Source organism: Sceloporus undulatus, chromosome 3 (assembly GCF_019175285.1).
Source record: "Sceloporus undulatus isolate JIND9_A2432 ecotype Alabama chromosome 3, SceUnd_v1.1, whole genome shotgun sequence".
Lineage (NCBI taxonomy): Eukaryota > Metazoa > Chordata > Lepidosauria > Squamata > Phrynosomatidae > Sceloporus > Sceloporus undulatus.
In genome coordinates, this window is record NC_056524.1 from 8928726 (window position 1) to 8942143 (window position 13418).

Consider the following 13418-nt stretch of genomic DNA (forward strand, 5'->3'; position numbering starts at 1 on the left):
TTGGAAGTTCCTTGCTCACACTATCAGTGCAAAAGATTGTAAACCTAGGTTTACTCAACCCATTTAGGATGTAGGTGGTTGATTGACTGCCACAGGCTACAGAGAGATGAAAGAGGGAAAACATTATTTCCAGAGTATAGTCCTTGAAGAGGAATTACTCTTCAGCTGCACAGTGGGGAGACTTGAACAAAACCAATCCACATATATAGAACATTCTCTTCAATAAAGAACCAGCACAGCAAATCATGGACTCATTGAATCATAGAACTGAAAGAGGCCCCAGGAGCCATCTAGTCCAAATTCTTGTCATGCAGGAATACACAGTCAAAGCACTCCTGACAGATGGTCATCCAGACACTGTTTAAATATCATAAAGAAGGAAATGTCACCATTTTCTGAGGCACTGTCCAATAGCTCCTACCATTAGGAAGCTCTTCTTAACGTTTAGGTGAAATCTCTTTTCCTGTAGTTTGCATCCATTGCTTTGCATCCTAGTCTCTGGAGCAACAGAAAACAAGCTTGCTCCATCTTCAATACAACATCCCTTCAAATATTTAAACATGGCTATCATGTCAACTCAACCTTCTCTTCCCTAGGTCAAACGTATTCAGCTCCCTAAACTGAGTCTCACAGGGCATGGTTTTCACCATTCTGGTTCCCCTCCTCTGAAGGCGTTCCAGCTTGTCCACATCCTTCTTGAATTGTGGTGCCCAGAACTTGACATAGTATTCTGACCAAATGAGGTCTAATGAGGTCTGACCAAAGCAGAAAAATTTCAGTGATATTCAACATCCACTACTTAATTATGTATGCATAACTAAGTAATATCTCCTGGGCCAGCTCCCCAAAGCCCACCTTAATAGCCGGCAGCTGCATTGGGTGAAGGAGATACATTCAGTTCTGATGGTGGGGGGCAAGGAGGAGGATTTTCTATTTCCTCTTCACCAGCAATCAAGGCTGAGACAAGGACTTGTCACTTGCTTCTGTTTATCACAACCCTGCTTGCTGGTGGGAGACGTCTGGAAACATCATCCGCCTTCTGCCTTGATCAACAGCTGAACATCATTTGATGTGGCTGCTGGTTGTTAAGGTGGATGGTGGAAGCATTTCGATTGTGATAATAGCACCACAATTGTGACTATGTACTCTTACAGAATACAGAGCAGTTATAGATCCAGAACTCTAGATTACAAATCTATAACTACAGTACAGAATGCCAGCCAATAACTCTTCCTGGAGCCTTGATTGGCAAAGCCTGGCTGACCAAGAAAGCTTTTGACAGCATGTAATATGAATCCAGAGTAGTTTTAATAGTGTACTTGCAACTGTAAGCAGGTCAAAAAAATTAAAAGGATGATGAAACCCAGTGCAGTTCCCACTGAAATCACCCCCCCCCCCCCCAAAAAAAAAAACAGTTTCCCAGATGCCTTAAAAGGAAAAGGTCTCCGGGTATTTTGCTGAAAAAATATACAAAAGTTAAGAAAGGTGAAAACAATAATACAATATGAAATGATACCTGCCCCCAAAGCACAATTTATAGACATAAGAAATTGGCAGAAATCCACTGTTAAACATTGGTCCATAACATCTCATCAAATGCTTGCCTTAAACTGATACTAATAAGTTGACAACAAAAGGAATATTACTGAAAGAAATGCAGGGGCCATTCCCACTGGGAATATAACGTGATGTATATCACTGCGATTCTGACTCGGTTTTTCCCCCCGAGTCGTAATCGAATCTGACCCATCGTTCCCATTAAAAACGGGTGCAAACAGACCCGTTTTTTTAATCCCTGTTTTTGTTCCCATTGGTATTTTCCCTGTGGTAATCTGAAGTGAGTTATTTTGCTCCCCATTTCCATTGCCCTTCCGGAATCTTTTTTTTTAAAAAGCAGTTGTCAATCAAGCGCCTAAGCGCTTGACATCACATCCAATCAGTCACTTAGGCGCTTTTCCCCTCTGGGAAAGGGAAAAGGGAGCCTCTATTCCCCTCAAATCCCTTTGCCTCCCCGGCTCTTCTGTGTCTTCCCATAGTTCCTCTGGGAAAGAGAGAAGGAGACTCTATTCCCCCCAAATCCCTTTGCCTCCCCCTTGCTCCCTGGGCTGTCTGGGGGGGCGATCAAGCAGACATGTAATGCAAAGCCGATCTGCTGCTCAGGCGCTCAGGCACAGGCAAAAAAGGGGGAAAAGAAAAATAATAGTTAAAATGGTGTTCAATGGGTCTCCTCACACGTCGGTCTATGAATGTGGAGCAGGGGGAGTAATGTGTTTACTGTGTTTGGAGGTCAATGTAGCGCAATTGCCTTACCCTGCTTCCCACTCCACCGGGGGAAAGGCTATGTGAATGGGGGAAATGGCCAGTAATGCAGGAAAGGGAACAAAGTGGGTGACACCCCCAGGCCAGCAACTTGAGCACTGCTCCGCCCATCCCCAAGTTCCGGAATCAGACACCCTTGTCGTTCCCATTCGTATGCTGCGAATCAGATTCGAGAGGCACAGGAAAACTCGCTAAAAATGCGCTGTTAAATTAAACTGCTTTATCAACCATTGTTTCGGGTTTTTTCAGGATAATTCGATCACATGGGAGTCAGATCCGAATTCCAATGGGAACGATATCAGAGCAATGTGGATCGAATGCACGCTCAAATGGGAACGCTGCACCCATGATTTGCATCCTGATCCGTGTTATAAGCCAGTGGGAATGGGGCCGTTGGCATTATAATTGTAGCCTGCAACTCCATCCCTCCCCTGCAGAGGTCCAATATCACATCGCAGGCTCTGCTAGTCAAGCATTGGAATAGGCAGGGGTTGTTTTAAGGGAAGGAGTCAGGCTGAAGTGTAACTTTTGTGATGGGATGAATGCACAATCATTTGGGAGCTAGGTGCATCTTTGTTTCCAAGAAAGTTGATCCAAACATGCAGGGTGGAGCTGAGAAGAATCAGTAAGATGGGATGCAGAAGGAGTACAAAGTTTGGAAAGGCAATGGAGCAAATGAAGCAGGAACAAGATGGAGTCGAGGCTTATGGTAGGAGGTTTGCTAACAAGAAGAGGAAGCTTATATATCAGTGCACAGAAAAAGTGCTAACTGGTCTTTGAGAAGAGAGAGGTGGAAACAAGGGAAAAGGCTGAGAAAGGTCTGCTTGAATTTACAGAAGTCCTTTTTCTGAAACCTACCCACTATCAAGTGGACATCTTGCTACAGAAAACGAACAGATAAAGGTCACCACTGAATGGCATCAACCATCTAATGAAGCCACCAGAGTGTCCCAATTTATGGGGAGCTCTTACTCTGTGCAGTGTTTAGTGCAAAGGTTAATTCAGCCTTGAGTCCAAGGGATTTAAGGTTTCAAACACAGGTCTCCAAAATAATGGCTCTCCAGTGTCCAAAAATATAAAAGCTACTCATCCCATTCCATTGGGAATGGTGCAACCATTTTTCAGGTTTGGAGTCCAACTGCTGAGCTTTCTTTTCCTATTTGCCTTAGGATGATGAACCAGGTTTGCTTGTAACTCTCTGATCTGCATGTCCCAATCGTAGACTAATCCAGCTGGATGCCTGAGAAAGGGCTGGGTGTACCTCAGACATGAGATCTGGGAGGCAGCAGCAATTCAGAGAGTATATAAGCGCTTATCCTGTACTTTCTAACATAGGCTTCATCTGCAGTGCAGAATTAATGCACTTTGACACTGCTTTAATGGGTAAGTGCTATGGAATTCTGGGATTTGTAGTTTGGTGCTATTCTGGTGCCACAACAAACAACAAATCCTGGGATTGCATAGCACTGAGCCATGGCAATTAATGTGGTGTCAAACTGCATTAATTTTGCAACGCAGATGCATCCATAGCAAGAACTTGGAAGTAAGAAATTGTAGGTAACACTTTTGTCTGCAACTAGTTATCTCAGGGGGCAGCAAAGATACAATCAAGTTCCGTTGTAAAAGCAATGCAACATGTAGGAGCAAAGTCACTTTAATCAGTTCCTACTTATTCTCAAAGGTTACTCTTAAAGACATTTCAACAGGAATTTCTAAGTTTTATGTTCTTCTCTTGCCAAGCCTAAGGGTTTCCCCACTTCAAAAAGAAGAAGAAGAAGAAGAAGAAGAAGAAGAAGAAGAAGAAGAAGCAGCAGCAGCAGCAGCAGCAGCAGGAGGGATGGAAAGGTAATGAGCAGGTTAACAAATAATTCAACAGGGTTACTTTTCATCATCATAAAGAGTAACGGGAAGCTGTTGCTTTCTAAACTCTGTACACAAGTAATGGAACACATTACATGCTTGTGAAAAGTAACTTTCCAAGTTCTGAGTCTAGCCTGCTGGATTCAGGCAGTTTTAAGGATACTCTAGAGAGCCAGCATGATATAGTGGTTAGAGAGATGAGTTAAGACCAAGAAACCAGGGTTCAAATCACCGCTCAGTCATGGAAACCCACTGGATGACCTTGGACAAGTAATGCTCTCTCAGCTATGAAAGAAGGCAAGGGCAAACCTCCTCAGAATAAATCTTGGCAAGAAAACCCTATGATAAGGTTGCTATAAGTTGGAGTTGACGTGAAGGCACAGAACAACAAGAGGATAGTCACACACTATCAGTGTAGACAATGATTCAACCTACAGTCCAAATGGCTGTAGTATACGCAGTGGGATGGCTACCATCTTCACCTCAGTGAGCAGTGTATCTGGGGCAAGATCTGTCCAAGCACCCTAAACTGAATAGAGGGAACCAAATTTCTTCAACCACTGCTTGTTAATGGCTTTCAAAATCAGATTTTAGCTGAGCAAACACTGATATTTGGTCATGTAGATGGAGTGTAAACATAATGTCTCAAAAAGAGTTCACAGAAGGCTAGATCCAATTATTCTCAAATGGAGTGGGCCCATTACATTGATGGAAATGTCGGCTTAATAGGTTTCTCTTGATTCAGTAGCCCTGCTCTAACTGGGACTATTAATTATTTCCATCTAAGTATGCATAAGGCTGTAACTATGATACTGAAACTGCATATAAAGCTGCCTTGTGTTGAATCAGAAGCTTGGCACATCCTGCCCAGTTGTCTGACACTGAGGTTATGGCTCAGCATCTGCTCTCTTATAGCCTAATATCTTGTATGCTAGAGGTGCCAGAGAATGAAAGTTTGGCCATTCGTATGCAAAGTGTACGGCATGCAAAGCTATGGCCCTTGCTCCTTTATCGGAAGCTTCCGAAAGAAAGGAAGAGAGATGTTTTACAAATGTTTGCTGCTATGGACATCCTGGAGAGTTGTTTTGCATGAAAAATAGGATGTCTGATATTTTTGCATGAACAAGCTCCAGTTTAAAAATCAGTTTAAGTGAAGGACATCTTTCTGCTGAATAATATCCACCTTTGCTGTGAAGCTCCAGCAACAGTTTGCAACTCACAAAAATACAATTCCCTAGAGATGACTGTTTGCCAAAATGGCAACTCACCACAGCATATAGATAGGCACTTGGTTATCTGAATGGATTTATGTATTGGTCAGAAAGATCTTGGCTGGAATCCTGTTTGTGTCATACACAGTTGTTCCTTGTGCAACTGAGACATTCAGTTCATGGTTACGTAAGCAGAGTTCTACAAATGTAACCATTTCACATATGCCTAAATCCTCTTGTACAGTACCACCAACTTGACTTTAGCCAAAAGGCTGAGAACCAATGAGCATGTCGGTCTTTGAAGATCTTCAGGAGAAGGCTTTATCTCCATCCCATCCCATTTGTAAATATTATCACCTGTGTAGAAAATACTACTTCTTGTGCACAAAATGCTGTTTTCTGTGCAAATCAACAACTTACAAATTTTGTGGAGAATAAGTCCCCAATTAGAGTATTTTCTGTGCAGCTTTTCCAGTGCAAGAAATAATACTTCTGTGTAGAAATATTATGATCTGCGCAGAAACTGCTATTTCTGACACAAAACAACCATGTGCGAATTTTATGTAGAATAAATCCTGAATTGTGAAGATTCCCATCAATGCAAGAGTCTTTCCATCAGGGTTTTTCAACATGCCGAACACACGTTTCCTTTTACCATTTTTCAGATAATTTTGGTTACGTTTTCTATTCCTACTTTCTTCTTCCCCCACCTCAAAGAAAAGATTAATAATTGGGAAGAGGTTTTCTGAAATTTTATTACAGAGAACTTGGTGGTAAGAGTGGAATGGACTACCTTGGAAGGTGGTGGATTATCCTTCAAACAAAGGTTAGATGGACACCTGGCAGGCAAATATTAGCTGTAAATTCCTATATTGGCAGGGGTTTGGATTACTGGTTTACCTTAGGGTAATTTCAAGTTCTACAAGTCAATGAAGGTCAGTTTATCCATGATACTGGAACCTTCTTTGCAACCTGCAGTTAGAAGGAACATAGGATGAAATCAAGGGTGCGCTTTCATGTCATATGAGTTTATGGTCAGAGCCCAAAAGGAACTTGGACTCAGAATCTCCCATAGTAGGCAGTGGTACCATGGCATACACTGAGAAACTGATATGGAGAAAATCAGAGGTAAAGAATGGAACCCCTAAAGGTACAGCCTGAAGCTCCATCTAAGAGATACAGAGAGATCGTAGTAGATTAGGTAAATACAGGTCTGGTGGAGTTGAACTTCAGAGTTACAAACTTTCATCCCTAGACATTCTCATCAGAATTCCTTCTTTACCTTTCGAAATGTTCTTCTGCATTATTTTCACAAGTCCTTTGTGTGTTAGCTTTGTCTAAACCCATCAGGGAAAACTGAAGATCAAACAGAAAAGTGATGGATTTGATTTTGCATGAAGTCACTGCCTGTGGATTTGGGAGATGTCATAAAGCCCCCAAGAGTGAACCCCTGGGGGCTCGTGGATGTGTCACCAAATTTTTGTTATAAAATAAAAGTGACAGCAGTCACACATAAGCCTATCTAGAGAGAGATGAAAGTTTCACTTTGAAGTGGAAGCAAATCTATGGGGGGTGCGGGATGGCAGAGAGGTATTCAAAGAAAAGTTCAGAAAAAAATGTAGGTCTTGCTCACTTGTAACATGGGGATAAAACCAGGTTTCATGGGATTTCAAGATGGAAGAAAAGAGATCTCTCCTTCCAGGTAAGCAGGAGCCAAACATCTTCCCCTCTCCGCTCAAAGGGGCAGGAACTCTAAACTTTTAACTGGTCTATGAGCAAAGCTACCCAGTCAGTGGATCGTACAATGTTTTGGCTCTGTTGTTTTGCTTCAGAACACAGGGGAAACATCCAATAGTCAGGCTCTTCTGATGCTTTAGAGTGCTACAGAAAGACAGCACAGACCAAGCAATAGGAGGAAACTTTTCTGGAACATGGCCACATAGCCTGAAAAACCCACAAAAAACTATGGATGCCGACCATGAAAGCCTTCGACTTTACAAGCAATAGGCTCTTCATGGTTGTGTTATTCAAATTAGAATCTTTATTTTGGTCTGCTTTGCATAATTGGAATGGGTTCTGAAAGATGGTGATGAGCAGTGATGATGGCCTGGATCCTATCCTTTAGTCCCAACTACAATAGATCCTGGAATCAATTACTGAGCGGTGAGTCACTAGGTAAGGAAATCCCATTGATTGAATGAATCTACATTAGTTGGAATGAACAGCAGGAGGCAGACCAACAATTATTACCACTGGCATAGCCACATAGAAACCCTATAGGAATAAGCCTTGGTGTAAAGGAATTTGACTTATAGCCTAGCATACATCTGTGCTTGCAGGCAGTAGTTTTTGAGCAGCTACGAAAGAAAAACCCAGCCCAGCTGTGTTGCAATGCAACATTTGCAATTGCAATGCATGCTATTGAGCTGTCTCAGGACACAGGTTAAAATTCAGCAGAATTTGAGATCATACACTATGCAGGTGGACCATAATGTTGTGCCCACTCTGTTTCATGTCCTCCACCCAAAGCCCCAGGAGAGGCCTCTGCTGCTTACTGATGGAGAATGGATAGGTGGAGGAGAGACAGTTCAAACAATGAAGAAGTAGCTGTTCTTGACTGGTAGGGTTGAACTAGGGTTAACTCACAGAGTGCAACCTCCTTCCCCTTCCCCTAAAAGCCCAAACCACCCACATTTGTATTGTCTGAATTGCCTCTCCCATGTACTTCCTACCAGTATGTAGCAGCAATGGTGGTGGTGAAGCTACTCCAACCATGACAGATACAGGGGAAGTGGCGAGTTTTGGACAGGATACATTGGGCTAGAGAACATCCCATTCAAAAAGAGCATAAATGACACTTGCATACCTGTCACTAACAAGATCTTAGAAGTTTTGTTTTGTGAGGGTTTTGTTTTTGCAAATAAATGGCTGGTGTTCCGCCCTTTGGTGAAAGGCTGTTATAAATAAACATTGTTGTTGTTTCATGAGATGTGGTTCCCATTTATTGTCTTGATAAATGCCGGTTCAGTCTCCCTTATCTGAAATGCTTGGGACCAGAAGTGTTTGGGAACTGGGATTTGGGGGATTTTGGAATACCTGTACAGTGAGTTCTTGTTATCTGCAGGTTTGCCAGTCATGGATTTGAGCTTCTGAGGATGGCAAGCCCTGCTGGTTTTAATGGAGGTGCATTCACATGCCCAGACCAGTGGCTGCACACACATTGCACCCCCATAGAAAACAACAGGACTTAAGGTCCTATGTTTTTTCTTATTCATGGGGGATGGGGGTCAGGATCAGAGCCCCCATGGATATGAAAGGACTACTGTATTTGCATATAAGCACATAATGAAGTATTTTGGAGATGAGCTAAACAGAAAATGCACTTATGTTTCATATACAACTTATACATATAGACTGAAGTTAATTTTAATACAATGGCGGGTTACAAACGGCCTTCAAGGGGCCATTTTCCCGCCACCGCCATTCGCTGTGTAGGGAAGCCCCAGCGGCCAGACCACGAGGCTTTCCCGTGCAGCGAAAAAGGAGCGCCGAAATGGCACTCCTTTTCGAAACACGGAAGTGGCGCCGCGAGTGGCAGAGCGCGCCCTCGCGGTGTCACTTCCGCCGTGACACGTCTGGATGCACAGCGTCCAAGATATCAAAATGGCGGCACCCATGTGGATGGGCACCGCCATTTACGATGCGCTCCACACGTACTGGGAGGAAGGGCCATGAGGAAGGTAAGAACCTTCCTAACCCTAATACGGCCCTTCCTAACCCTAGTATGCGCGGTTTGTAACCCGCCAATGTTTTTTTTATGAAACGGAGTTTGTGTACATTGAAACACCAGAAAGCAAAGGTGTCACTATCTCAGCCACCCATGGAAAAGGTTTTGGTTTGTGGAATATTTCAAAATTCTAAATGAGGGAGATTCAACCTGTATTATCCTTATCAAGATGATCATTTTACAAAAATGTAATCCTTTCCCCCTTCCCGTATGTCTCTAGTTGCATCCACACTGCAGAAATAATCTAGGCTGCTACCACTTTAACTGTCATGGCTCAATACAATGGAATTCTGAGATTTGTAGTCAGTTGTGGCACCAGAGCTCTTTGTCTGAAAACGCTAAATGGCTCACAAAGAATTACATAGTATTGCATCATGATAGTGAAACCTGGTGTTAAACTGGATTATTTCTGAAGCGTGGGTGCAGCATCTGGGGGTGTTTAGGGTAGACTGTATCACCCAATATAAACCTACCTGGAGAGGGCCTTCCCTCAGTTCTACTACCTTCACAGGTCTGGTTGGTGGGAACACAAGAGAGGGTCTTCTTGGTGACTGCCACTATACTCTGAAATTCCCTCCCATGGGAGGCTAGAATGGCCCCCTCCTTGCTTTCCTTCTCTGCGCAGACAAAGACTTTTTCATTCAGGTGGGCTTTTAGAACTGAAGGCTTTTAACAAAAGATTAAAATCACAGAATCATAGAATTGGAAGAGATCCCAAGGGCCATCCAGTCCCACTCCCAAGCATGCAGGAACACAGTATCAAAGCACCTCTGACAGATGGCCATCCAGCCTCTGTTTAAAAACTTCCAAAGAAGGAGACTCCACCACACTCCAAGGGATGGTTAAGTGTGGGACTATTTTAAATTTATATTTTAACTTTTAAAATCTTTTTGAGTGTATATTTTTTTAATAAGCTTAATAGTTTAATTCTGTTTTAACAGTGACCTTTTGTATGCTTTTAATTGTAATCGTTTTAATGTGTAAGATCTCTTGAGTCTCAATTTGGGGGGAAAGGCTGGATATAAATAAACTTGTTGTTGTTATTAATGATTAAAAGACTTGTCTGCCTCTGAAACTCAGAGATGTTGTGAACACACAGATAAGAAAATTTAGAGCAATTAGTCCCGATGTGTGAAGGTTCACACTGACCATCTAAGACGGGAATTTGAAGAAATCATTGCCTGCAGATCCTTTCTCCATCTCTCTTTACCATTTTACAAGAGACTTCGTTTCCTTAGACACCCTTTAAATACCAGAACCATTTAAGAGGAAGACAAAAGGCCAATTTTCACTGTTCAAAGACCAGCGTTATTGGCGACATTACAGAAGACTTGGGCTTCAATTCTGTTTGCAAACAACAACATAAAGAAAACCCTCTCACAAAGCAAAACCCAAAATAAACAGAGACACACAAAATAACAATCTTATGCAGAGCTTGATGTGATTAAGAAGAAAGCAGTAAAGCACTGCAATTCTACAAGATTTAGTAATTGAATCCTCCAAGGATAATGATGTTGACCTTCCCATTTGGAAATAAACTAGGCATTCAGTTTATAAGTGCTGTTCACATTAATTCTAATTGCCCATACATAGCTATGCTGCACAACACTGCTGGGAGGACAAGGAACAGGTAAATAATGATTACCATTAGCTTGTTTTACTAACAACATCAACAAAGGACAGAGCATTTACGACAATGGTTTCTGGACCATGCAACATCCAGCTTTCAACATCTGGATACCATTGCTTTAATATTTGCATTTTCACCTCTGTGCCAGAGCATATTGTAAGTGCATCAAACTGGCCTTGCTGAGACAATGCAAGGCGACCCAGTTCAGAATGGTGTTTTCACTTTAAAGCAGGGAGTGAGAAGCATACAGCCCTCCACAGGTTGATAAACTGCAATTCCCAGTAGCCCTAGACAGCATAGCCTATGGGAGGGAATGTTGGAAATTGCAGTCCAACGACATATGGATGGCTGCATAATTCTCCCTGGTGGCGCAGTGGATAAATGCCAGTACTGCAGCCACAACGTTGTGAGTTTGATCCCAGAGGGCTCCAGGTTGACTCAGTCTTCCATCCTTTCGTAGGTCAGTAAAATGAGTACCCAGCTTGTCAAGGGCAATTGGCTTACAGATTGTAATTCGCTTAGAGAGTGCTGAGTTCACTATGAAGCAATATAGAAATATAAATGCTATTGGTATTGCTATGATTCCCCATGATGTAGTGGTTTCAACAACTCTGGAAACCATAGATCCCCACTGGATGCGCTTGGCAATTCACACTCCCTCAGCCTCAGAGGATGAAAACAGCAAAACCCCTCTGAAGAAACTTGGCATGAAAACCTGGTGATAGCTTCACTTTAGGGTCACCACAAGTCAGAAATCACTTGAAGGCACACAACAACAATAATAGCATGATTTCCCACCCCTCTTCTCAGATATCAGAGGCAGGAAGAACTGGGGAAAGTTACTTTAAAGCAAGTATACCCCAAATCGTCAACCAGCATGTGGGATTGGGGGGGGGGGAGTTGTAATCTGAAAAAGTAACTTTTTCAAGCTTTGTAAAGAGTGTGAAACAGCTCCCTGTTGTCTCTGTCTCCTATCTGTGGTATTCTTGCCATACATTGTTGGCTTTTTAATTTGTCATTCCCTGCCTCAATTTATAGGGAGGGGAGATAAGAAACAACAACAAAAGACATGTGGACAAATCAGGCTGCCAGTCCCAGATTTTGAACATGTGATTTTCAATTTTATTTTGGAGATCCACATGATGTGTACTTGACTCTGAAATATTTCCTGGAATCTCTCAGCATTTTGTTGATGGCTTTAATTTATTTTGAGAGTTAATCACTTTTTACCTTTTGTATTTTTTCCAAATTTTAACTATGGTTTTTAATCTGCTGTAAAATGCCTTGAGTCCAGAACTGGGGAAAGGGTGGAGTATAATAGCAATGAATGATCACCATCATCACCACCCCCCTGGTGTTCACCAGAAACAGAACAGCCATTGGAAAGAGGCTGTTGAATTGATAAGATGATCCTTGGACTGGAGACAGTGGAGTCATAGCAGAGTTCCATGTGTAGAACTACAGTGCTAAGCATGGCCATCTAGGATCTCATTGCTTAAGTCCATTTGATCTGTTCTTTCCCAAAGCTCCCCACAAAATGTGTACTTACATATGTATTTCACAACTAATTTTCTCTCATATGACCTACTTCTAAATATATTTTAACGCCAAATTTAAAAATATAGAAATGGGATTATTTTTGAGCTGTCACACAACAGTCAGAGCTTTGGAAATCTTAGTAGATAAACATGCTCCAACTCACACATTAGTCCAAGAGGTGCGGAATGTGTCAGTTCATATTGGAATTCACACAAATAAAACACCCTACTCTTAATGGAAGGTTTCCATTTGCTGTAATTGGAGCCAGAGCTTGGAAATGTGACTTCTTTGGAAACTATGACACCCCCAAACCCCCTCTTGGTGATAGGGTTTTGAGAACTGTAATCCAAAAATTTAAATTTCCTACATTCTCACATAATTGATAGAGATCCCTTAATGCATGACCCCTTGATTCTTCCAAATATTATTTTGATTTTCCAGGTTCTCCACCAAAAAAGGTGTTTCCCATCAAATGCAATGGGGATAAACTATAGGTCAAACGTTTTGCAGCAGGAGGTCTCAGGTTGATCTCTACCATTCCCAAGAGTGAAGTTGAAGGCTTTCATAGCCAGCATCCATAGTTTTTTGTGGTTTTTTCGGGATATGTGGCCATGTTCTAGAAAAGTTTATTCCTGATGTTTCGCCATCATCTGTGGCTGGCATCTTCAGAGTATGCTGAATGCTGAATGGCATTCTCTGAAGATGCCAGCCACAGATGCTGAAAATACATCCATAATAAATTCTTCTAGAACATGGTCACATAGCCCCCAAAACCCACAAAAGACTACTGCAACTATAGTCCAATACACATACAAGAGCAGGCCCTTTAAAACTACACACAGGATCCTTTCACAGTACAAAATTATAGGATGAAGGTTTCAGGGAGTTGTCTTCAGAAATTTCAGCCAGAGAGCTCAAGTCCCTCACCAAACTAGAAACTCCAAGATTCAATTGGATGGAGTCATGAAAATCAATGTACTATAGTTGTATACTGTGAAAGGGCCCCTGCACAAAGATCCAATCCCCTTTATAGAAATATCAGATATCAGGTGCTACAAAATATATTTACCTA

The 13418-nt window shown here is 42.1% G+C and overlaps 1 protein-coding gene across 11 annotated transcripts in view; it reads right to left on the reverse strand.

Moving 5' to 3' along the window:
- Positions 1 to 13418, reverse strand: part of TENM4 (teneurin transmembrane protein 4) — an 840211-nt gene that overhangs the window by 556459 nt on the left and 270334 nt on the right. The window lies entirely within an intron of this gene.